Source organism: Mytilus galloprovincialis, chromosome 10 (assembly GCF_965363235.1).
Source record: "Mytilus galloprovincialis chromosome 10, xbMytGall1.hap1.1, whole genome shotgun sequence".
Classification (NCBI taxonomy): domain Eukaryota; kingdom Metazoa; phylum Mollusca; class Bivalvia; order Mytilida; family Mytilidae; genus Mytilus; species Mytilus galloprovincialis.
Window position 1 is genome coordinate 86,735,768 of NC_134847.1, and position 26,620 is coordinate 86,762,387.

The 26,620-nt window shown below is 30.8% G+C and overlaps 1 long non-coding RNA gene across 1 annotated transcript; it reads left to right on the forward strand.

Moving 5' to 3' along the window:
- The first annotated feature begins 6,403 nt into the window (after window positions 1–6,403).
- On the forward strand, window positions 6,404–19,614 carry LOC143049437 (uncharacterized). Its single transcript, XR_012970241.1, has 3 exons — window positions 6,404–6,493; window positions 11,651–11,721; window positions 17,948–19,614. It is a non-coding gene; the product is annotated as an uncharacterized LOC143049437 (long non-coding RNA).
- The last annotated feature ends 7,006 nt before the right edge of the window (window positions 19,615–26,620 follow it).

A 26,620-nucleotide genomic window follows, 5' to 3' on the forward strand; every position in this document is an offset into this window, starting at 1 on the left:
GTCAAGGTCATTGCTCCACAATGTCATTGCAAAAGACCCTATGAGTCAAGGACCTTTTGTTTAAGAGTTTTGCCTAATAATGGCTTTTTATAAACCATAAATGGGGGTTATGTCCCTTACATAATGGTAAAACCAATACAGTCATAACGTAACGAAGTTGCCCCTTGAAGTACCAAGCATTTTTCACTACTTAAATTTTCTGTATCTATAACCATTCCAAAGTTATAGGGAAATCAAAAACAAATAAAAATCTAAAATACGACCTTGACCTTTGACCTTGACCTTATTTTCATTTTTTTTTTTGGACCAAGGACCTCAAATCAAAAGATCCTAGGTCTCTATCACTTATGGTGTTCTCTCTATCACTTATGGTGTTCCAGTTTAAAATACATTTCAAAATTTCAAATACAAAAAAGGAAATAACTCTCATATGGAGCGTTCATATCGCTTCGGTCGAAATTGGATAAATCATGCGAAGGATATAACGAGCAATTTTATAAAATAAATTTGTCGTAATCTTTTACGGTTGCGAAGGAGTTGTGATCACAAGGAAAACAGTGTTTGGGGAGATAACTCCTACAAAGAAAAGTATTCGGTTACGCAGGGTAAATTTCAAAAGCGCATAAACTGTTCGATATCATATACCAAATATCTAAGCGACATATTGCGAAACAAATGTTTATCGTAAGAACAAAATTCGGCGGAAGAAAAAAAAATAATCAGAAGAAAAACAATAGTTCTTTCCGAAGAAAAGTGGAAAGACCTAATAATAATAATCAGAACAAAAGCAATAGGTCTTTCCACGGAAAGGTGGAAAGACCTAATTATATACCTTTTTTCTTTTTTGATATTGTACATACATGTTTATTCATCGTTTTATAATGATCTTCATATTAATATTTGATAATAACTGTTATATATTCAAGTAATACTTTTCATTAACCCTGAAATATAATCTTTTGTTAATTTTTGTGATTTTTGTCAACTTTGAATTGACAGGTAGGAGACTAATTAAGGTTTTTATTGCAATTACCAATTGAGTATAGCTGTAGGGAAATATATATAATAAAAGATAAATCAGACATGAAAATTTATCTAATTAGCACAAACTAAATTAAAAGTTGGACAAATATGTTAAATTTTTTTTGTATTTGGACTGAACATGTAAAATGCAATCATTTTAGTACTGACATATTGTTTACAAATTGATTTAACATTTCTATTAAAATTTAACATAGTTTTAACTGGTAACTTTATTTCATCCATATTTCAACTTCCATAAACTACAACTTGGAATACATATAAATTATGAAAGAGGTCAGAAGACAAACAAAAAAACTCTTGATTATGATATGTCTTTATTAAAATTTAATTCAAAATAATTCAGAGATCATTGGTGAAAAAGTGTAATGTATATTAAAATTTGGTGTTTATTTAAATAAATGAAGTTTAATTTGAAGTTTTCATTTTATAATTGAACCAAATGAAATACTTTCTCAAAAATGCTATAGTTATATTGAACGTTTATTCATTCACATCATTCAGAATGTTTTGTTTATAAATTCATAGTAATCAGATGTAATCATGATTACTTTGACAGTGTAATCATTAATTCAATCAGATACTTTCAGAAATGATGTAATCATTAATTTAATTTAATCGTACAAATGACAAAGTAATTGTAATTTAATCAATTACATTGAAAGTAATCGGACCCATCTCTGAACTAGAATAGCGTGGTCGCCAATGTTAAGTTTAATCTATTTGAAGCATTGCTTTTGCTTTATTCGGCTGTGTATAAACTAGTCATGAACATAGAAAAAAGTTCATATGGCATTCCGGTTCTTTTCATTTGATTTTTACATTACTTTACATTTTATTCTAAGGTTATTGTGTTAAAATTTATTGTTGAGTGTAAAGCGTCTTCTTACTGGCTGACAGTATTTGGTCTATCAGCTCATAGACATAATTTTGTCATGTGACCGTGATATCCGATGTCATCGACGTTTTTTTACGTTTTACCCAAGTTTACAACGGATTTTAGAATTAAATTATAAACAATGACTGTAACATTTTCTCTGTCTATTCGAAATAACATACGCGTATTATTCAGTATGCATTTTTTATGTTATTTCTTCATAGTTGGAAAAGGTACCAGGTTTATAATTTCATTTGCCAGACGCGAGTTTCGTCTACATAAGACTCTTCAGTGAAGCTCAGATCAAAATAGTTATAATGCCAAACAAGTTCAAAGTTGAAGAGCATAAAGGACCCAAAATTCTAAAAAGTTTCGCTAACAAATAAATTAAACCCTGTCACATTGTTTGTGCATGAGCCTCTAGTCCTGTGGTTTTCGTTGGTTGCTGTTTACCATAATTGTTTTTCAGTTATTCACACTAATTAGGCTGTTACTTGTGCTTTGTACGTTTTCTTTTTCAAATAACTTTGTATTTTCCTTTTAAATAGTACAATACGGTATATTTTCGTTTGTTTGTTTTCTTGGTTTAAATTTTGTTCTGTTTTGTTTTGTTTTGTTTAATGTATCTTTTTTTCAGCATTAGAATGTAGTTGAAGGAATACGTGTATCTGGTCACTTATACTCAAACAATAGCTATTCCTTAAAAAAGAATGGAAGAGAAAGGTACAATTTGCAAAAGACTGAAAATAAAAGTATAACCAAATTAAGTCGCAGACGTTTTACTTAATCGAAAAAAAATATATGTGATCCTTTATTGTCCATTGAGACAAATAAAACTGTAAAAAAATTGCCTTCCAGTTCATTGACAATACAATGTCGAAAGGTCGATGCTTCATTACAGTAAAAAGCTGACGTTATGTACGACTCCCGCCATTAATGTGAGATTTATCACGTCTTTACAGTGATTAGGGTAGGAAAGGTTACTACTGATTGCATCTTATTGTTTTTTTAATTGTCTCTATTCACTTACTCTCACCAGAACCACTAATTGGACGAGAAAAAAATGCCGAGAAGTCAGAAAGGTTATGGATGACCGATTTATTTACTCACTAGATCATAGGAACAATAATATTTTCATTGTCATTTCTCAAAGTATTTTAAAACGATGTACGTATACCTCACATACTTTTAATCAGACTACACTACTAGATTAAATATCATTTAGTTTCATCAAATCTAATAGACATTCTTTAATAAATAAATCAAATGTCTTCCAACGTCTTTTCTCAATTTACCAAATTGGTTTCCAGTCATTTAAAGAAAGGATGCATTTGATTGTGGAGGTGGGATTAATATTATAAATGTTTGCTTTTTCAATGTAGATGATTTATATAATGTATACAATGAAAATTCACGGATGCCGAATACTTATGTAATCACTATGTTTATCAAAATTCTAATTTGAAGTTATTTGTAAAAAAAAAAGTAAATTAAAGATAAACATAAAACTAAATTGATTAAGTGTAGCAACAAGGACGGTGCATTTTAGTTGATTTCATTTAAACACTCATATATATATTGTAGACCTCTCATGTGTGAAAAAAAATAAGAAAACATCTGTAAAGACACGGCCTTAAATTTCAAGAAACTTAAACAAGATATAAATTATATGCCATCAATAGCCTGAAATAAACGGAAAACGGGAGGTAAGTCATTGTATGCATGATAACTTTAACCTTAAGCTACTTGTATCATATTACATTGTATAGTCGTTGACTTCGTTATATCAGCACGCTTAAATATGTTATAAAAAAAACATCAAATCAAATAGTAAACTACGTGTACGCGCTCAACTAGTATGCATAATATTATTTATTTTCAAATGTTAAAGATGTTTTACATCAAATGATTTATTTACAAACGTAAACACAAGATATATTTTTTTTTTTGCTGTACATATAGGGTTTGTTTTAACGATGAACGTTAAATACGATGTTCGTTTCAAATATATAAAACATTTATCAATACGGAGTACATGATAATGTGGCTGTCTAAAGTAAAAAGTAAAATATCAAAAATACCTAACATACCTAACTCACAGCAAGTTCAAAACGGAAATCCGTACTCAAATGTAGAAATGAAAAACTTAAACACATCAAACGAATAGATAGCAACTTGGTACATGCATTTTCTTCTGTGATAATGATGGATTGCATTAGGTTTTAAAGCTAGCTAAACCTCTCAGTTATATGACAGTCGCATAAAATTCCATTATATTTACACCTATGCGTGAACAACAAACAGATATGCATGAAATACTATGATAAAATGTCAAAATAAGGGTACAACAATCAATATTTTGTTTTTATAATCTTAATTACTATAAAGACAAACAAATTTATAACAAAGAAACACAAAAAGGCATACACAAAAAGCACATAAGCAAACAGTTAAGACAAGAATGCAAAAAATAACCATAGCACAATAACCCGATGACGGGATGTATAAGTACAAATCAATGTCATATGTAACAAAGAAACACATAAAGCAATATAGAAAAAACACTTAGAGCCATATAGACAAAGCACATCAACAAAAGATGAAAGAACAATAACACAATGACGGGATGTATAGGAACAGAGCCGCGTCAAATAGATGTCACCAAAAACAGACTTAACAGTAAAAGTAATAATCACAAAGACAAATAAATGCATACTGTAACACGTTATTAAAATGAGGAATAACGCCAGTACCCAGAATCTTTACTTCAAAACCATCGTATATCATTTGTAAAGACGATACGGAATATTTATCAACAATGTCTCGGTACCTTCAGAAGATTTTTTTTTAGAAGAAGGACGAGACGTTCTTTGACACAACCCTGGTTCATCAACTTTTTACTTTGGAACTGATGACATTTTACAGAGTCTGAGTAGCAGCTGCAGGCTCTTGAATACCGAATAAGTTGGGAAATTGCCACTAAGGTGGAGGAAACTATCTCGTTTGTCATAGATTCTTGTACTTAGATGTCAAATTTGAGGTATAAGTCAAAAAATGAAGAGGAACCCGTGTTTGCTGTATTTATTACTTTTTAGTTCTGGGGGATATGTTTATGGAATCAAATCAGAAAAGTTTCGCTTGACAATGGATAGAAGATTATGTATATATCTGAATGTGAAACTAAACTGGCTTCTCCAATCTTCTTGCTTTAGACAAGTGTCTGAAGGAACTCCGACTCATATTAAAATAAGGAGATGTCGACAAGGAGAGGCGCACAGTTTGTTTCCATAGGAATGTCGACAATTAAGGAACCTTTATAATAAATATTATAATTTCGATATAGGAGGAGAAAAACTGAGACCAAAATATTTTAAGACATAGACATAAACTATATTACTCTGTGTATACCGTCAATTATGTGCACTAAGTCGAAGTTAAGAAATCTTTAAATTTTTACACAAGCGAAAATAAATCAGGACAACATATGGAAAGAGGAGGTTAATCAACAAAAAGAAAGTTCCGAAACCAATTATCACGACTAACATAACTCATTATGATTAATGTATAAGCTAAGTCGTTATAACGAGATAGCCAAGTCGTTATTTTGAGTCACCTATGCCGTTTTAACGAGTTAGTCTAGGTGTTATGCTGAGTAATATATGCCTGTAACAAATGATTAAGTCGCTATAACGAAAAGGCTATGTCGTTTAACAAGTTAGCCAAGTTGTATAACGTTTTAAAAATAAAACAACACCCTGACGCTTCCTTAAAAACCTACAATAACAGCCATAAGTTGGGGTTTTTTTTACTGATTAGAAAATAAAACGTATTGGCTGTAAGATGTAAGAACAGACAAAACTATGTGGAATTATTTGGCATCAATTGATTTCAGGGAGAAAAGGAAACATGTGGACAAATATTTCAATTCTAGACAGTCTTCTACATAAAAAAAAATGCTTTTGAATTACGAGCTCCTGATTTACAGCGTAACATAGTGTGCCCCATGACACTCATTTCCATTTCGAACAAGACATCAATAGCTCATAAGAGGCTATTTACCAAAACTTAAAACAGACTCTAGATTTCTTTTCTTTCAATTAAAGGTCCCAAAAATACCAATTTAAATATAATGTAAAATTACCGCCATTTATTATAAATAAAATATCTCGAAAAGGAGATCAATAACGATCAATATTTTTACTTGTTCTTTACTTATGCTCTTATAACTCATAAAATCCATTTTAAATTCTAGATTTTATTTAATTTCTCCCAACAACATAAATAATCACTCGTTTAACTTATATAATACATGTACATGCAGTCGATAGCTTTGATGTTGGCCTTTGCATATTGTACATAATATACGACCTTGTGATTAGACTCGTAAGTGATAAGATATCTTAATATTTTAATATCAAAACCTAATACATTATATTTTGTAAATATGTAAACACAGTTATCATCTATCTATTAATTAATCTCACTCAACATAGCTTGCAGACAAATCTTACATGATTTAAACCATCAGTCTTCTATTTACAACTTCCAAGGTGTCTGTTCGATAAATGAGTAACGGTAAGACACAAAAATATATACGTCGAACATAATTTTATTTTATTTTGTTTTCATTTGCAAATTCAAATAAAGCAATTTGTTGAGATACCACTTAATTTTTATAATTAATTTACTGATCGAATCGAAGATCCACAAAACACCATTATAATAAAACAGTTTAAACAATCTGAAATTATTTTTTAACATTGCACTTGTTACTATACTGTCAAATATTTGGCTTTGAACGTTCCTGATGAAGTATGTAATAGATATCAGAAGATGATGGATGAGTGCCAAAGAGACTACCCTCCATCCAAGTTACAATTTATAAATATTAAATTAAAAAAATTAGCAAACACGCCCTAACATAAAAAGGTGCACTTGATTTTCTCTTTTCGATACAATTGTTACTCATTTTCTTCTTTTAATTTTTGTAGTCACATAATGGAAGGGGAGAATACTAATTAAGGAAAAAATAGATTGACATATTTTCCGTCCGTGTTAAAAAAAATCGGAAGTTTTACATTTTTCTAGATCCAACTGAATAAACACCCATGTCGTCGACTTGATATCTGATTATTCTGCTTAATTATGTAATAGATACATTGAACCCTTAAAAACTTATGCCGTTCACTACAAACTGCTCAGAGTCTGAATTGACCAGTTTTTTGTGCTCGACCAGTAAAATCAAGCACACATTTTACTCGACCAGTCTCGACATTGTCTCGACCGTACTTAACTGTAATTAACTGTACTCGACTAGGTCTCGACTTTACTTAATTAGTCTGATTCAGTACTTGATGATCTTTGTGTAGTCTGAAATGGTCTTTACCAAGGCTCGACCTGTCTTGACTAGTCTCGACCTGTCTCGACTAGTCTCGACTCAGTCTCAACCAGTCTCGACCTGTCTCAACTAGTCTTGACCTTCAAATTTAGTTTTGACTGGTGTAGTCAGCTAATCTAACTAAATTAAATATTTATCTTACAAAATTCAAACTTATTAGGTAGTTTGATTTATTGCTGTGAAATGAAAGAATTTAATTTTACGATAGGTAAAAAATAAAAATAATTATATAAATTCAGATCTATAGGTATCTTTAATTTTTTTTTATAACTTTTTCAAATCAACTTGGATTTTCATCAAACTATGCAGGTATCGTAGATATATCTTAAGCTTACTGAATCCCATGTCATTTAGTTTTTTGTTGTATTGCTGTAAAATTTAAGAATTTAATTAATCTTGGTAAAAAAAAAGCTAGGATTTGCAATTTCGGACAAAATAGAGATAGTACACTTTAATTTTTTTAATAACGTTTTCAAATCAACTTGGATTTTCATCAAACTATGCAGTTGTCTTACATATATATTAAGCTGACAGAATCCCAGGTCATTTTGTTTTTTGTTGTATTGCTGTCAAATTCAAGAATTAAATTAATTAATCTATGTCAAAAAAGCTAGAATTTGCAGTTCGAACGAAATAGAGATAGTACACTTTAATTTTTTTAATAACTTTTTCAAATCAACTTGGATTTTAATCAAACTATAAAGCTGTCTTAGATATATATTAAGCTAACTGAATCTTAGGTCATTTTGTTTTTTGTTGTACTGTTGTCAAATTTAGGAATTAATTAATCTAGGTCAAAAAAGCTAAAATTTGCAGTTCGAACAAAATAGAGATAGTACACTTTAAATTTTTTAATAACTTTTTCAAATCAACTTGGATTTTCATCAAACTATGCAGCTGTCTTAGATATATATTAAGCTTACTGAATCCCAGGTCATTTTGTTTTTTGTTGTATTGCTTTCAAATTTAAGAATTAAATTAATCTAATTGGTATATATAAGGTATATATAAAATAGTTATATAATTCCTTTAATGTTTTATTCCTTTTGATATATATTATATAAATATATCAAAAAGGGATGAGACATTAAAGAAATTATAAAATATTTCTTCTGATTTGTGGTGATTTATAAAGCAATACCTTCTGCTTGGGGCAAACTTATTAAAAGATCACATCTACCAGAGAGTTTTAAATTCTAAATAACATTTATTCAAAGTTGCAACATCCTGTTAAATCTAAATCGCAAGGCTTTTTTAATTCACTAGATAAGTAATACACGAGTGTAAGAAAAGTAGGGCTTTCTTTTTACCTGTAAAACTCATGTGTACTGATGTAATTAAACCATGTATAGTGCATGTCATTTAATTTGACAAAACAAATATTTTAAGATAATTTTTGTTTTAACAAAAAAAAAGGTGTTTATTTTGTTTAAGCTGATTTGAAAAAGTTATGAAATCTTAAAAAAGACACCTATTTTTTTGTTAAAACAAAAATTTAATATCATTTAATATATGAGGAAAGATATATTTCTAATATCGTAGTTTTTTTACCTAGATTTATTATATTCTTTAATTTGACAGAAATACACCAAACTAAATAACAACCTATGATTCAGTAAGATCAATATATTGCACAGATAGTTGTAGAGTTTGATGAAAATCTAAGATGATTTGAAAAAGTTATGAAAAAAATTAAAGTGTACTATCTCTATTTTGTCAAAACTGCAAATCCTAGCTTTTTTTACCTAGATTAAATTAATTCTTAAATTTGACAGCAATACACTAAACTTCATAACAACCTCGGATTCAGTAAGATTAATACATCACCAAGGTAGCTATATAGTTTGATGAAAATCCAAGTTGATTTGAAAAAGTTATTAACAAATTTAAAGTGTACTATCTCTATTTTGTTCGAACTGCAAATTTTAGTTTTTTTTAACCTAGATTAATTAAATATTTGAATTTGACAGAAATACACCACACTATATAGCAACCTATGATTCAGTAAGATCAATATATTGCAAAGATAGTTGTAGAGTTTGATGAAAATCTAAGTTGATTTGTAAAAGTTATTAAAAAAAATTAAAGTGTACTATCTCTATTTTGTTCAAACTGCAAATTCTAGCTTTTTTGACCTAGATTAATTTAATTCTTGAATTTGACAGCAATAGGACAAAAAGACAAAATGACCTTGGATTCAGTAAGCTTAATATATATCTAAGACAGCTGCATAGTTTGATGAAAATCCAAGTTGATTTGTAAAAGTTATTAAAATATTTAAAGTGTACTATCTCTATTTTGTTCGAACTGCAAAATTTAGCTTTGTTGACCTAGATTAATTAATTCTTAAATTTGACAACAATACAACAACAACAAAAAAATGACCTTGGATTCAGTAAGCTTAATATATATCTAAGACAGCTACATAGTTTGATGAAAATCCAAGTTGATTTGAAAAAGTTATTAAAAGAATTAAAGTGTTCTATCTCTATTTTGTTCGAACTGCAAAATTTTGTTTTTTTGACCTAGATTAATTAATTCTTAAATTTGACAACAGTACAACAAAACACAAAATGACCTTGGATTCAGTAAGCTTAATATATATGTAAGACAGCTGCATAGTTTGATGAAAATCCAAGTTGATTTAAAAAAGTTATTAAAAAAATTAAAGTGTACTATCTCTATTTTGTCCAAATTGCAAATCCTAGCTTTTTTTTACCAAGGTTAATTAAATTCTTAAATTTTACAGCAATACAACAAAAAACTAAATGACATGGGATTCAGTAAGCTTAAGATATATGTAAGATAGCTGCATAGTTTGATGAATATCCAAGTTGAATTGAAAATGTTATAAATAAAATGAAAGATGCCTATTTGAAGGCCAAGACTAGTTGAGACAGGTCGAGACTGGTTGAAACTGAGTCGAGACTAGTCGAGACAGGTCGAGACTAGTCAAGACAGGTCGAGACAGGTCGAGCCTTGGTCAAGACCATTTCAGACTACACAAAGATCATCAAGTACTGAATCAGACTAATTAAGTAAAGTCGAGACCTAGTCGAGTACAGTTAAGTACAGTTAAGTACAGTCGAGACAATTCGAGACTGGTCGAGTAAAATGTGTGATCGATTTTACTGGTCGAGCACAAACACTGGTCAATTCAGACTCTGAGCAGTTTGTAGTGATTTGTGTATATATGATGAAATACTTCGTAATTTAGCCGAAACTGTCATTTTATTTGTTTCTATTAACTTAAAAAAAAAATGTTACTATAGTAAACATTACAGTAAGCATTTATCACCCACTATAACAAAGAGTTCTATATCAACTGGGTTTTCGCCTTCAATATTAAAGTCTTCTCTATTCGGGTTTACTTCTGAAAACAGAATTTCCATAAATCTTATTTAAGCTGCAGTAAATGTTTTTTTTTTTTTTATTTTGATATTTCTATCCTTGCGCGATATTCAATAGAATTGAGAAAGGAAATGGGAATGTGTCATGGCGACAACAACCCGACCATAGAGCAAACAGCAGCCGAAGGCCACCAATGGGTCTTCAGTGTAGCGAGAAACTCCCGCACCCGTAGGCGTCCTTCAGCTGGCCCCTTAAAAAACTCCGAATTATACACAAGAAACTAAAATTAAAAAACATACAAGACTAACAAAGGACAGAGGCTCCTGACTTGGGACAGTCGCAAATTTGCGGCGGGGTTAAACATGTTTATGAGATCTCAACCCTTCACCTATACCTCTAGCCAATGTAGAAGAGTAAACGCATAACTATACGCACATTAAAATTCAGTTCAAGAGAAGTCCGAGTCAATTGTAAGAAGATGTAACAAGCATGCATGGGATCTCGGGATTAAAAAAAGAAATAAAACTTAAACATAATTAAGAAGTGGTTTTCGTATTTTGTTAAGTTTGATGAAGAAAAAAAGAAAAATATTAGATCGTGAAAAATGTAAAAACAATTAATATGAAATTAAATGCTGCTACCATTACTTTCACTGTCTTCTCGTTGCATACCCAGGTCCTAGGATCTTGGACTAACTTCTTTATCATTTAACAAGATTTTATATGAAAGTATAAATAAGCACACAATAAATACATACGTGTTATAGGTATTTTGAGTTAATTGTTGCCTAAAAGAACATTCACATTACAAACATGTTTTGCATCAGATGTGCATTTCGAAAATAAACGTTGTTTAGCTATGAAAATAGCTTTATAACAATTGAGTCAACCATTATATCAAAAGACTATTAGGACGATATAAACCTTAAACAATATGATTGATATTGGCGGTCTTATATGCAATATTCCTTTCTTTATACGTAGATCCTACAATGAAAGGCAGCTACCAAAACTCAGTCAGCGTTAACGTGGGCGACGGTCAAATTACTGCTATTGTAAGTAAAACTATTGATGTGATATTATAATACGCTTTCATCATTAAGTGTACATGTTTCTTCAATTGCTATGCAAAATTATTCTTTTTCCTGTATCAGAGGAAACAAATTGTATAATGAAAATATTTTGAATAGTTTTGAAATGCAAAGGTTACAGTCAAGTCAAGTCCTTGATTTATTTTGTACATTTTTTCTTGGCCCTCACATTTAAACTAAAATAATCTCAAAACTGAATTGGGACTTTTTCTACTGTGAATTGTTATCTATGACTATTTTTCCTACTTTCTTTAAAAGTAGGGTCTTATTTGGGACATAATAAATTTCAATGAATGAATTTTAATGTAGAAAAACAACTTCAAAAATCATGGAAGGAAAGAAAGCTAACAATGCTTGGAAAAGTAGCAGTTATGAAATCTCTGGTTATACTCATTATTACATATTTAGCTTCTTAACCAGTTTCAAGCGTTGACTAATTTATTATATGAGTTTGAAAAAATGATTTATGAATTCATTTTGGACCTAAAAAATAAAAAAAAATAAAAAAAGATATACAATAAATGTGAAAAAAAAATTGAAACAGAACTTGGAATGATAGATATTGAGGTACTAGGTTTAAAATCCAATACGCCAGGCGTGCGTTTCGTCTACACAAGACTAACCAGTGCCGCTCAGATGAAAAAAGTTCGAAAACCAATACAAGTACAAAGCCGAGTGCCCAATACGGCTAGAGTTTTCTGCCCAGGATAAGAACATCCTTATTATTTAATAATTTATACTTTTGCAAACAGTAAATTTTATAAAATGACTATATAATAGACTTACATGATGAAACCGAAGTGAGGACTAACTACAAAATAAAAACGGATACATTACATAAAACAACTTAATCCAGCACGTAAAAATACACAGCCGAGTTGGCCAAAGCCTCAACGCACACAGTGACGTCACATTTGACATATTTAAAAAAAAAAACACACACAAAGTGACGTCACATATGAAATTCTTAAAAACAACACACAAAGTGACGTCACATTTGAATTTCTTAAAATATTTTCCAAAAATAACATAGAATTAGACTTGATTTATTAATAATATTAAATTTTTAATACTAATATCACATTAATTTATAACTAACAATGGATATTACAATATTTATCAATATCAAATTGTGGTAGTGATTAGATAATTAATTGTATTACAGTGTATCTAGCTATGTAGGTGTTTCTTCTGAAATAAACTGTTAACCAACTGATATCGTATAAATTTCGTTGAACTGAACTAAAATCTAATAAATGAAGGGGTGATTAATTATCTTTACAATAACACGCGAATATAACAGAAAAGACGTTAAGACATTTGACACAATCCAATGAGAACAACAAATATAACATCAAAACTAAATGCATGAATTTGGGATGAAAAAGTACTGTGACACGTCTTAAAGCCATGCGAATTCACACTCAGCAAAACAGTCACAATCGGGAATAAGTCACGTTCGGTAATGAAAAGATGAGACGACGTGATGACCAACCACATTCTAACACGTCGTAAAAATGTCCTTGGACAACGACACATCGTATGGAGTAACCAATTCGTGATGGTGTCCGTGACATTTACGGAGTGTCAGTTTTAATCTGTCCTCCTCATAGCTTTGTTGGAGCAGTTTCTGCGTAAGGAGCACACTTCTGTATACGAAGTCCGTATAGTGTGAACAAGCACGAGATTAATGTATCAATTGAGATATGTAAACACCATACGAAGGGGCAGAGGGTATTTTCCTACTCGGATATTGGAAATTGATAATTTGGAATTGAAATCGTCCCGTTTATCATAGATTTTCATGTGAAGTCGTCCATCTGTGTCAATATTGAGGAAAAGATCAAGGTATGAAGCAGTCCTTCTAGTATCAGTAGTATCCGTAATTTCAAGTTTACTAGGAAATATGAGATGTAAGTATTGGCTGAAGTATGGGTTATTCAATGATAGAATATCATTAATATATCAGAAAGTAAAATTAAAGAATTTCGCAAGGTGCTTTTCCTGTTTGTCTTTTAGAAGGTTCTGAATGAGTTCTGCTTCATATTAGTACAAAAACATATCGACCAGTAGGGTTGCACAATTAGAACCCATTGGAATACCGACTGTCTGTTGAAATATAAATCCTCCAAACTCAACAAATAATTGTGATAAAAAAGGCCAGCATTTCGATAATATCGTCTTCAGTATATTTTCTGGTAGGTTCAGTGTGGTTCTTCACAAAATATAAATTATTGTAACCCAAAACAAACAAAAAATATATCTACGATTCCCATTTTTAATGAAAAAGCTCTGTTTAATGAGATGGTGAAATCGATCTTTCAACTGAGCATGGAATAAGAATATAAAGATAAAAATTAGGCATAATTTGCTCTTTAATTATTGGATATTAAAGGTAGCCTATCAAAGGAGGAATTCTTAAATAAGTTAAAATATACAAAATAATGTACTGCTAAAATAATACAAATAAGAAAGTGTATACCAAATTATTGTAAAATATATTACAAAAAGAAAACTCATCGGAGGTTATGTCATTTGCTCTGGATGGAAAAGCAGAACCTGCAGCACCCGTTGTGTTTCTCATGTAAAAAAGTACAGTCACAAAAATACTGAAAATCAACATGGCAATTTCAAATAACAAAACGCATCAAAAACGAATGGACAAGAACTGTCATATTCCTGACTTGGTACAGGCATTTTCAAATGTAGAAAATGGTGGATTAAACCTGGTTTTATAGCGCTAATCCTCCCACTTTGATGACAGTCGAATCAAATTCCGTTATATTTACATTGATGCGTGAACTAAACAGACATAATAAATAAATAGTGAATAATAAGTGAATACGTGATAAGTGTAATTCGGAGAAAAATAGGACATACATCTGTATTGTAGTTACAAATATCGGTGATCATCATCAATATATTTCAAAATGGTCAGCCAATATGTGGTGGTATCTTTAAAACTTTTTATTAAATATTTTTAACTTCACCACTTGGAACTTTTGGTTTCAAGATTCCAAGAAAGCAGCAACGTTATATCAAGTTCCTAAAGATTAAATGTAAGCTGTGGAATATCGTCTCACCATTAATAGCATTTGTTGTATATTTTGTTTCATTTATTAGATCATACCTGTCAACTGACCCGTATCCTGCATACCCGAGAGTATTATCAAAAATTTCTCTGGATTTTGTTAAATACCAGCCGGATCGTCAAATAACTCGTTTATTTAGAAAATGGCCCGTTTTCACACGGAATTTTTGAGCCTTTAAACAGATTTCATAAGTGATTTTCCTTTTTTAAAGTTTTAAATATCGGACAATTCGTAATTCTACCTAGACAAGAAGTTCAAATAACAATTTTAACTGTCAAATTAGGTGCCCCATTAAGTGCATGGCTTCATGCACTTGACAGGTTTGATGTCAAACAAACTGTCAATTTAACACCAATTACCGTAGCTTAAGGTCGTAAATGATTTGTCTTTTTAAAAATTGTTTGAAAATAAGATTGAGTTACTTCCCCTTTTTATCACAATTGGATGTATCTGATTATGTTGATAGTCAGAAATCATTTGATGTAATGGATCATATAATAATGCTGGATGAAATACCTGAACACACACAAAACCATTCAATTTTACAGTGGTCAAGTCTCAAAGGTCAAATGGAAAGGAAACATTGGTGATAGCTTCCAAATTCATCAAGGGGTACGCCTCTCCATTTCTCTACAAAGTATATGTCAACAATCGCCTTGAAGATCTTAAATCAAATAGCTTAGGACTTGAAATAGACACAACATGTGTTGGCTGTCCAACATGTGCAGACGATGTAGCCCTCTTTAGCAACTGTGAACAGGCATTGCAATTGCAAAACAAATCATCATGCCAATCAATCTAGAGTAACAATGGAACCTTCAAAGAATAAGGCAGTCATATTCCTATAAATTGAACTTAAAACTAAAAACATTAACAGTTCTGACTTACAATGGACATTAAGCAACAACTTCAGAAGATACTAGTCACCTTGGTCTAATAAGAGTAGAAATAAGGGAAAATGATGTAAACAGCGAAGCACGTTTCAGTATTGCTAGAAGAACATTGTATTCCTTGATGAACACTGGTCTTCATGGCACAATTGCCTAATTGTATGGTATCGAGATTCCAACAATTAACCAGAAGCAATTAGACATCTTGTCATGCTATCATAAAATAAAGAATTTTCCAGTCAATGCCGACAAGACCAGCAGTATACCTAATCTTAGGCTCATTGACAATTGCGGCTGAAATCCACAAAAGACTACTCTCTTTCCTTTATAACATTGTTTCAACAATGAGCAAAATTACATATTGAAGAATTTAGAACATTCGTTAAGACGCGTGTTTATGACAAAAGTTCCGAGAAAACAGGTCACAACACTGATAGATGAATAGTGAACGAATCAGGAAATAGATGTAAATTAAATAATCATTACTTCGACATTAGATGACTAAATAAAACAGATGGAATACTGACCACGCTTACAAGGGAAACAAATCATTGAGTAAATAGAATACACATTACAAAATTACGTGAAATAATGAGTCATTAAAGTATATGTAAAACTGATCACTCCAAAAATATCATCAAAGTACCTGGAATACTGACAACTCTGAAAATGGAACATATCATCAAACTACCTGAAATACTAACCACTTTCTCAACGGAACACACCATCAGAGTAAACGAGAAACTGACAACTCTGACCGCACTGAAACATCATCAAAGTAAATGGAAAACAGACCAACCCGACAATAGAACATTTCATCAAATACATGGTATACTGATGACTCTAACAACCGAACCAATCTTTAAAGTACATACATACTAGTCATTCAGAGTAGATAAAACATCATCGAAGTACATGGATCACTGATCACTCTAACTGTAACAACAGAAAATCATCAAAGTACATGAAATACTGAAAACTCCGACAACATAATATATTTTTAAAGTACTTGCAATACTGACCACACTGTAAAAATCTTCATTTAAGAATATAGCATACTGATCACATTGAAAACGAGACCCGCCATCAAAGAACATTGAAAATTGACAATTCCGACAACAAATTATAAAGTCAAAGTTCTGGCGATATTTAGACTGTGACAACATAACACATGAACATAATACCTAGAATACTAACAACGGACCACATCTACAAATAAATAGAAAATTGACCACTCTCACAACGCAAAAACAAAGAATGTTAAATTCTAAAAGTATATGAAATATTGATCACTCCAAAAAGAGAATAGACAATTCTTACAACGGAACACTCAATCAAAGTACACGGGGCACTGATTACTCTGCCAATGGCAATGTCATATAAATATAAAAAATACTGACCATACTAAGTATGGAATACATTATAAATGTATATGAAATACTAATCATTCAAAAAAGAGAACCCATCATTGAATAATATTGAAAACTGATTATCCTGACAATAGAACACATATCAAAATACCTGGAATACTCAGACAACGGAACAAATCATCAGCGTAAATGGGATACTAACAACTCTTGAGTACGGAACACAGCATCCAAGGAAATGGAAAAGTTACCATATATGCATTCTGACAATGGAACACATTATCTAAATATATAGTATACTGACCACAATAACGACGGAACACAGCATTCAAGTACCTGAAATATTGATCCCTCTGACAGTGAAACAAATCCTCAAAGCAAATGATAAGCTAATCACTTTGACAACAACGGACCACATCATCAACGTAAACAGAACAGATCATATCGACAACGGAAGACATCATCGAAGTACATGCAATATTGATTACTCTGACAAATGAATACATCATTAAAGTACAAATTAATATGACAATACGGTCAGCATAACCGTAAAAAATAGTTATCACTCTCAATCCATCTACAAAACAAATGTAGCATGGTTATTTATGGGCTTTTGCCCTCACCGTTCAACGATTTTTAACACTGTCTAAAAATCTTTATAGTTGGGTCAAAGCATGATTACTTTTACAATTGAGTCAAAACATTGCTAGGGTAGTTAAGACACAGTGGAACCATTAACATAATAGTGTTCATCTGTTTCTTAAATTAACAAATAGACAAACAGTAATATTTATGCATCACTTAACTAGTATATCAACTACGTTTTTTTTTAATATTTCAGAAAGAAAAACCATTGACGTATGACGACTTATATAATCAAATGAAAAGTACAGAAATTGGGAAGTTTGCACATTTCAAAGTAGAAAGAAAAAGAGCGTGTTGTAGTTATAACCATCACTTTGTGTTATTGGAAATTTTGAAAGGTCCAAACGAATGTAAAGAAAAGGATATTATTGAAGTAGTAGTTGGTCACTATACATCATCGATAGAGATATGTACAAATAATAGTAATTTTGGAATAGGAAAATTTGTCTGTGAAATAAAACAAATAAAACGCAACGGAAAATGCGACCTTTTTGATTTTTCAAGAAAGTCATCAGGACTATTTCTAGTGAAACACGAACCGTCTATGTCAGATAACAAAAGGCAAGAGCGTCTTTGTGAACGATTAGGTGAGCGCGATTACGACTTTAGGCATAATAACTGTGAACATGTAATAAACTATATTATATCTGGAGATCAGCAAAGTGATGAAGCTGACGAGAACTCTTTTTGTGCTGATTTATGCACAACTACAATTGGTGACATCAAGGAAGTTGGTTTGAAAGTGGCACTCATTATAGCATTTGTTAGTTCATTGGCAGGTTCCTTAATACGTTATTCCTATGTAAGTTTAATTGTTGCAGGTACGATTCTCTATACATCCCGTGAAGGCGTGAATGGGACTTGTTCTCCTCCAAAATGGAATCACCTTCCATTTGGAAAAAATGTCATTGAGCATGCCAAACACGTGTTAGAACATCATATTAAATTAAATTTATTAGACGATCCGTCTGGAGAGCGAATCATAGCGGATATCGAATCAACATTTGATGAGGCTTTTATCTGTAAAATTGCTTTCGACTTGGCTAGTGATGCCATCCTCAAAACAATCTACTTTTCTATATTGGTAGCGATGTCAGTTGAGTCTTTTTTTCTCATAATTAAAATACACATAACATTTTTCCCCTGTGTAAAAAACACAGAGGTCCCCTTTGTAAAAACAAAAAAGGTCCCCTTTTTCAAAGTCAGCAACGTTCCCGGTGCTGTTCCTGGTGCTTTACCTGGTGCTGCTGTAACAGTCGTATTTTGTGGAGAAAAATTATCGTTAGGGTGTATGCTGGATATTCATCAATTTGCGTTGGAATTTCTTGTGGGTTCTTAGGACAAGCAATTTTTTCACCTCCAGCGGTTTATTATTTTATTTTTAACCTGATATCTAGCGTTGTTTCCCGATATATTTTTTCTATTTTCATGGGCAGGCTTTTTGATTGTTTGTACACATGTTGTTGCAAGGACTGTGGTAAAGATGATAGGGATAACATTCATAAAAGATGTAAAACCGCAAGCCGTGATTGTTGTATTGAGACTATATGCTGTAGAAAAAAGAAAGATAACCACTCCGCATCTACTGGTTCATGTTGTTGTTTATCAAACTGTTTCAGTAGATGTAAGAATGGATACTCTGGCATAGACCGTAGCCATGAAAGCACATGTAAATGTATTTGTCTTTCAAAAAGCTGCCTTGCACGAAATATTTGTTTTATCGTTTTAATAGGTATCTGTATTGTAGGTGTAGTATATCCTTGCATACGTTATTTAGACTGAAAAAACTTCTTAGAGGTGTACCATCGTTTCTAATATTTCCTTGTATGCTTTTTACAGACTTTTGATTACGGATTATATCATTTTTCGACGGATAACATAATCTGTGGTAACATATTCTAGTACTCGGTCAAGAAAGAACAACTTAAATAAGTAAAATCAAACATATAAATTATAATCGGTGCAATTAGGGGAGAAGGTTTACTGTTTTCCGTTGATTTTGTCGTGTAAAGAAACATAAGGAGCCTGTGATTCAGTGTTTGTCGTGTGTTTACACTGCAAACCAGTAAAAGTCTGAAATGGCCTATATCTGTACATGACTGTACTGATTTTTACTCGACCAGTCTGAATTTGTCTGAAATTTACTTAATAATACTCGACTGTAGTCTGAACCATACTTAAGAGTCTGAACTTGTACTCGAACAGAACTTAACCATTTCATACGAGTCTGAACCATGCTCGACCTAGTCTGAACAATTCCCGACCTAGTCTGAATTATACTCGACTAAGTCTTAACCAACCTAGACCTATTCTTTGTATATGTCTCTGTAACTGAATTTTATCAATTTAGGAAATGTTTTTTAAATAGAATGAAATTTAAACAACAACTTAAAATAAAAAATGTTTTCAATATAGTATTGAAATTAAAATTCCATAAATTATAATTAATCATAATATAACTTCAACACTTACATAATTATATATATCAACTTTGAAATAAAGATAAGGCAAGTTGATCAAATAATTTCAAAAAATGAATTGTGACTCATATTTTTAATACTATTCAAAAAGAAATTATTTTTCAGAAGGAATTTTGGATCCTCAATGCTCTTCAACTTTGTACTTGTTTGGCTTTATAAATATTTTGATATGAGCGTCACTGATGAGTCTTATGTAGACGAAACGCGCGTCTGGCGTACTCAATTATAATTCTGGTACCTTTGATAACTATTATGGTAACTGGACTATTTTAAACATTAACTTAAGCATTTAGTTAATAATGCAGTGAATATTTTTTTTCATTTATATATATATAAAATATAAAGCAACTTTATAATTTTTTTTTTAAAATGAGACCTTTGTTTTGTTTTGTTTTTACCAATAATTTAATATACTCATGATAGTAGAATTTCCATAGCAATCCTTGATAACCTTTTATAAAAAGGAGTAACAGTAAACATTTATTTTAATTAAATTTAAGTAATTTCTGTGGCCAAATTATAGAAATGGCATCCACAAAACACTTTAATATGGTTCAATACCTCAGTGCATGTGTATTTTACAGTTAAAAAGAAATCCCTTTTTTCTTTAACTGGTGTAATACTAATCTAGTATACTCGAAAGACTTATTTAAAGTTAAACAGGATGTTGCAATTTTTAATATATATTATTTAGAATTTATTTACCTCTGACCAAATGTGATCTCATTACAGAGTTTGACCCAAACAAAGGTTATACTTTATACTTCAAAACTAATCAGATGAACAATTTTATTAATTTCTTTAATTTTATCCATTTTCGATATAAATTATATATGATATAAAAATAAAGTATCCCAAATTATAATAAAAGATATATTACTAATATAAGGTTAGATAATTCATTGTTTTTGTTGGCTGTTGTTAAATATCATTTAAAAAGAAATTGTAAAAACAAGTAGAGGTTATTCAGTCCTGTATGGTTCAGATTGGTCGAGTATTGTTTAGACCTTTGGTTAAGTATGGTTTAAGCTAGGTTCACACTTCTGATCAGACCAACTCGATCAATCTCGATCAGGACAAATTAAGCGATCGGGACACTGGTCTGACTCAATCGACAAGAATGTTCGTGGTGGTCTACCTTGGTCGTCATCGATCTGACTTTCTACCCGGGAGTTTTTGATTCTGCAAAAATATATTGGCAAAATTTACTTTTAACTGTGCACAAATTCCTCTATGTACAATACTTGCTGTACTTTTGCAAGGCGGTGTAAAATTTTGTACAGGATATTTTAAGAAAAAAATGGTGGGTCAAACCTGGTTTTGTGACTAGCCAAACCTCGCGCTTTTTGGAAATGTTAGATATAAAACTCCCATAACAAAGGAGTAGGTTCAGTAAGACCCCTTTTTAGTCCAAACTATAGCAGTTTTACAAAAGTATGAAAATGTAATCTTTTAGCTATTTACTGGAAAGTAGAATGCTTCTGCTACATAAATACGGGCTTTTTTTTTTTTAAAATACTGAACTTAGAGGAAAATCAATTCGGAAAATCCATAATCACCTGACAAAATCAAATAACAATTGTATAGTCTGTTTCAACTTAAGTATACGAATACAAATCCGAAAACGAATTTGTTTATTATAGTGACATTGTTTATATAAACAGTATATGTTAAGGGGGGTCCTGGGTACAAATAAAAACAAATTTCTAATATAGGATTTCGCTATATTTTTTTTATAAATGAACTTTATCATATACTTAAAAGAACATTGAAATAAAAAAATGGGGTCATCGTTCATTTAAGCTCACAATCTGCCTCCGGAAGAAGCATACATTTTTGTTAATGTCCTTTTTTTCTGTTGAGCTAATAGGAGAAATAGAGGGAATATCGAATTAAAAAAATAACCTAATTACAGAAATCGCTTAAATTTTACAATTATTTAGTTTATGTACAGCTTATTTGAAAACACTAATAAAAAATATAGGTCACCGATGAGATAAAAAAGATATTTCAAATTTAATGCCAAAAAAATGGCATTTTTGCACCAAAGGGAGATAATTTATAGCTTTTTCAGTGATATAAACATTTTAAAAGTTATCTGGGACCAAACCGAATCGTTTTTTTTTTGGGGTGATTTTTATCATAAAGTAGTAACTAACAGACTGAGTGTAATGAATAAAATTTGTAATGAAAAAATAAAGGTTTAATTTTTTGTTGAAATTTTTGTACCCACGAGCCACCTTAATACAATGTTTGTACACCCGGTCCATTGGACATATAAGTCACTTAGAAAATATAAATCATAAAATCATTTTATAGTACAGTCTTGTAGTTCAATTATTTACATAAATGAATTGTCTGCGTTTTGTAAACGCTTGTAAAGTATATTATTATTTAGCTGTTCTTCTTGGAAAATAATTAAGAAGTTGTATTAATTGTTCACAATAGTGTAGTGATAAAAATGTTTCTTTGACCGGTAGGGGTTGAGTAAATTTCATTACGGAGTTCATTTTGTAAATCACAGATAGTAAGGAAATAAATTTCATTTTCAATTTCATTTTACTGCTCATTTTACTTAGTCTGCTGTCATCAGGTTCGCCAATAACCCGTCCTGTTTCAATTCTTAAAAGCAGAATTCCGCATCTTAATTTTGGGTTAAGGTTCACGCATGCTTCAGCAGAGAAATTAATTTTGAAAGTTTTGTATGTTTGCAGTTTTGGATACTAGTATGTATTTAGGTTTGTGAACCATGTATATAGTTTGTTGGTGTTTTCTATATATTAAGGTATTTTTTTTTTGTAATTCAATTTTTATTTCCATTGTACAGAATGATAATAAATAAATCAAATATTTGTCAAAACATTTAATATCAATTCAATCAATTCATTTCACATACATGTACAATGACAAAACAATGACATTTAGTTATTAAAGAGTCTTTATTATTCATTAGTTTTTTTTACTGATTTTCGTGATTTAAAGATATAAATACACCTATACAAGTTATCTATTATTGCAAACATATTTTGTATAAAATATGAAACAATTTTATTAATGTATTGCATAAGAAAATAAATAGTGCACTGTTGGAAAATAAGTAACATGGGGCACAATATGTAAAATGATGAGAAAAACAAATCAAAAGTCACAAATTTTTATTTCACTTAATTATTCAGTTCCGATGGAGAAGATGGGATGCTGCATCAGCGTGATCTATTACGTTGATGAGTCCTTGTATGTTTCTGTCTATCAGTAGTTAGATTTTGATGTTTATTCCTCTGAATTGTCGTCTTGTTGTGGACCGGGCTCCTCCTGTTGCATACTGGATGATATTACACTCTGTTAGTGTGCCTTAGTCTTCTTCAGTAACTCGATGATATCGTAGATGTTGAGGTGGGCATGTTTGAGTCTCTTCTTAAGTTTGTTGTGCCATCCTTCTAGGAGTGCAGGATCCTTCTGAATGAACTTTATTTCTCACAAAACTACATGTCATAGTTACAGAGAAAATATATATTTACAATTACATATATGAATATACATTGTATAAGCATGCACATGGGTGAACAAAACGTAGCTTAACTTGGAGTACTGACTTTAACCTTTTTTATTTTTATAAACTTACATAATTGTTTTAAAATGATAGTATTGTCTAAATTGAATAAACCATTTAATTTGTATGTATTTTGTATTTACAGCAAAAATTAAATTACAGGTAAACATTCCTTTCTCTAAATCCTAAGATTTACAAGTCATAGTATAATGAAATTCGTTACCTATTTCACTTGAATTGCAGAGATGAAAAAGTCAGTCGTTTTGTGACAGCCTCGCCATCTTCCCGTCTCAATTAGTAATCGGTGACTACCACATCTAAATTTGAAGTATACAAATAATAAATTATATATATATATTCAATATGTTGAGATAATTCTCAAATTTCAGATTATTCTTAAAAATTCTTTAACATGGGCATTTAGGTAACAGGATAAATTATTAATTCTACTTTCATTCCTTGGTCTCGTAAAGCTTGGCTACTGAACAGTAGCATGTATATTCGATTTGTTGGAACTAATTGGATATTGTTTAAAGCTAATTTCAGTGTATTTATTAAAATTAAAAAAAAAATCAAAAAGTAAAAAGAAATTTGAATGATATATATTCTAATCTTTAGTTTCATTATTTTACTTTTTTCAGAATGTACCAATAATTAAAACTGATAAAATGAAAAAAAAATAATACCTTTTCTTCTGCACATTTTCCTTCATTAAGTAGCAGAATATAATAAAAAAAAATATAGGTAAAACAAAAGGGTAAAAAATATAGCTAAGATTAAGAAATAATCATAAATTGTTTAAAAAAAACAACTCTATATTTACTGTTTGCAATAGCATAAATTGTTCTATATAATAAGGATGTTCTTATCACAAGCAGAAAACCCTAGCCACAACCTTTTTCCACTTTTGATCTTCAGAGCTGTACAACTTTGTACCCCTTTTTTTACTTTTGTACTTTTATATCTGGGCGTCACTGGTAAGTCTTGTGTGGACGAGGCGCGTTTTTGACGTATTGAATTTTAAACCTGATGCCTTTTGTTATCTATTATTCATGTGTTTCTTTGCCTAATACGTTCTCCTATTTATTTGTATTGTAGTCCTGTATTATTATGTTATCATTTTAATGTTATATTTAACAATGCCATCAAAGTGCGAGGTTTGGCATGCCACAAAACCAGGTTCAACCCACTATTCTTTAAAAATGTCCTGTACCAAGTCAGGAAAATTGCCATTGTTATATCACAGTTCGTTTCTGTGTGTGTAACATTTTTACGTTGTGTTTCCGTTGTGTCGTTTGTTTTCTCCTATTTTTGAAAGTGAATTCACATTACTATAAGACGTGTCACGATACTTTTCTATCCCAAATTCATGTATTTGGTTTTGATGTTATATTGGCTATTCTCATCGGATTTCGTCTAATGCTTAGTCCGTTGCTGTGTGTGTTACATTTTAATGTTGTGTCCTTGTTCTCCTCTAATATTTAATGCGTTTCCCTCAGTTTTAGTTTGTTACCCCAATTTTGTTTTTTGTCCATGGATTTGTGAGTTTTGAACAGCGGTATACTATTGTTGCCTTTATTAATCATGATGACAAATTTATTTTTCTGATGTCACATGACTGTATACAATCTTCTTTTAGCAAAATCTTTATATTTTATGTTTAATCGCAGAAAGTATTGTGTATAGTGTGTTTTTTTTTATTGTAAAACATTCATTTAATCATTTGTAAATGAATGTTAGAAAAAGGTTCATAAGTCAGTTTTGGCTGGATACCGATATTTTAACTGTGATTGATATTTTTATTTGTATTTTTATACTAATATTATGATGTATGATATTGTTCTGTATTGGTATGTGACAATATAATAAAAATTCTGTCTGTCTGTCTGTCTGTCTATTCATGTAATTAAAAGTGGGCAAACATGGATGACATCGTTAATTTCTGTGTTATTTGGTCTGTTGTGGAGAGTTGTCTCATTGACAATCACTACATATTCTTTTTTATATTAACCTATAAATCCCCCCTAAATTGTATTTGGTGTCCAACCATAGAGAACGTAACATGTCGAACCAATATGGAATTATCTTAAGCTAGTATGTACTAAGGTGAAATTTTAAAAAAAAAAGGAAAAATTCGAAATTGATACTTTGCGTCTAAAGACAATTTCTTATTAGTTAATGATCAAATTAATCTCAAAACATTGATAAGTTATGAAGCTACCTTTTAAGATATATGAGTTTTAAAAATGCTGAGAAAAGTTTGACTCGGACTATTACCTCATATAAGCTTAGGTATTTTTTTGGGGTTTAAATGAAGAAAAGAAATCAAGAAACTGCTTGAATTTTGTTAAATTAGCTTTTACGAGCTTTTGAAGTCTTATATGAATAGAGAAATGGTTGTAATGCGGCACAATATGTTACCCTGTATTTTAGGGACAAGACAAGGAATCCGAACATCTGACACTAATTCCACATGTTTAGAAAAAAAAATAACTTTTCAGGGAACATAGTATAATGAATAGTTATCAAAGGTACCAGGGTTATAATTTAAAACGCCAAGGCTTTTCTACCTCAGGCATAGATTACCTTAGCTGTATTTGGCAAATCTTTTAGGAATTTTGGTCCTCAATGCTCTGCAACTTGGTACTTTATTTGGCCTTTTTAACTTTTTTTTTATTCGAGCGTCACTGGTGAGTCTTTTGTAGACGAAACGCGCGTCTGGCGTATATAGTAAATTTAGTCCTGGTATCTATGATGAGTTTATTTACAACCACTTGGTCGATGCCACTGCTGGTGGAGATTTATTTCCCCGAGGGTATCACAAGCCCAGTAGTCTAGC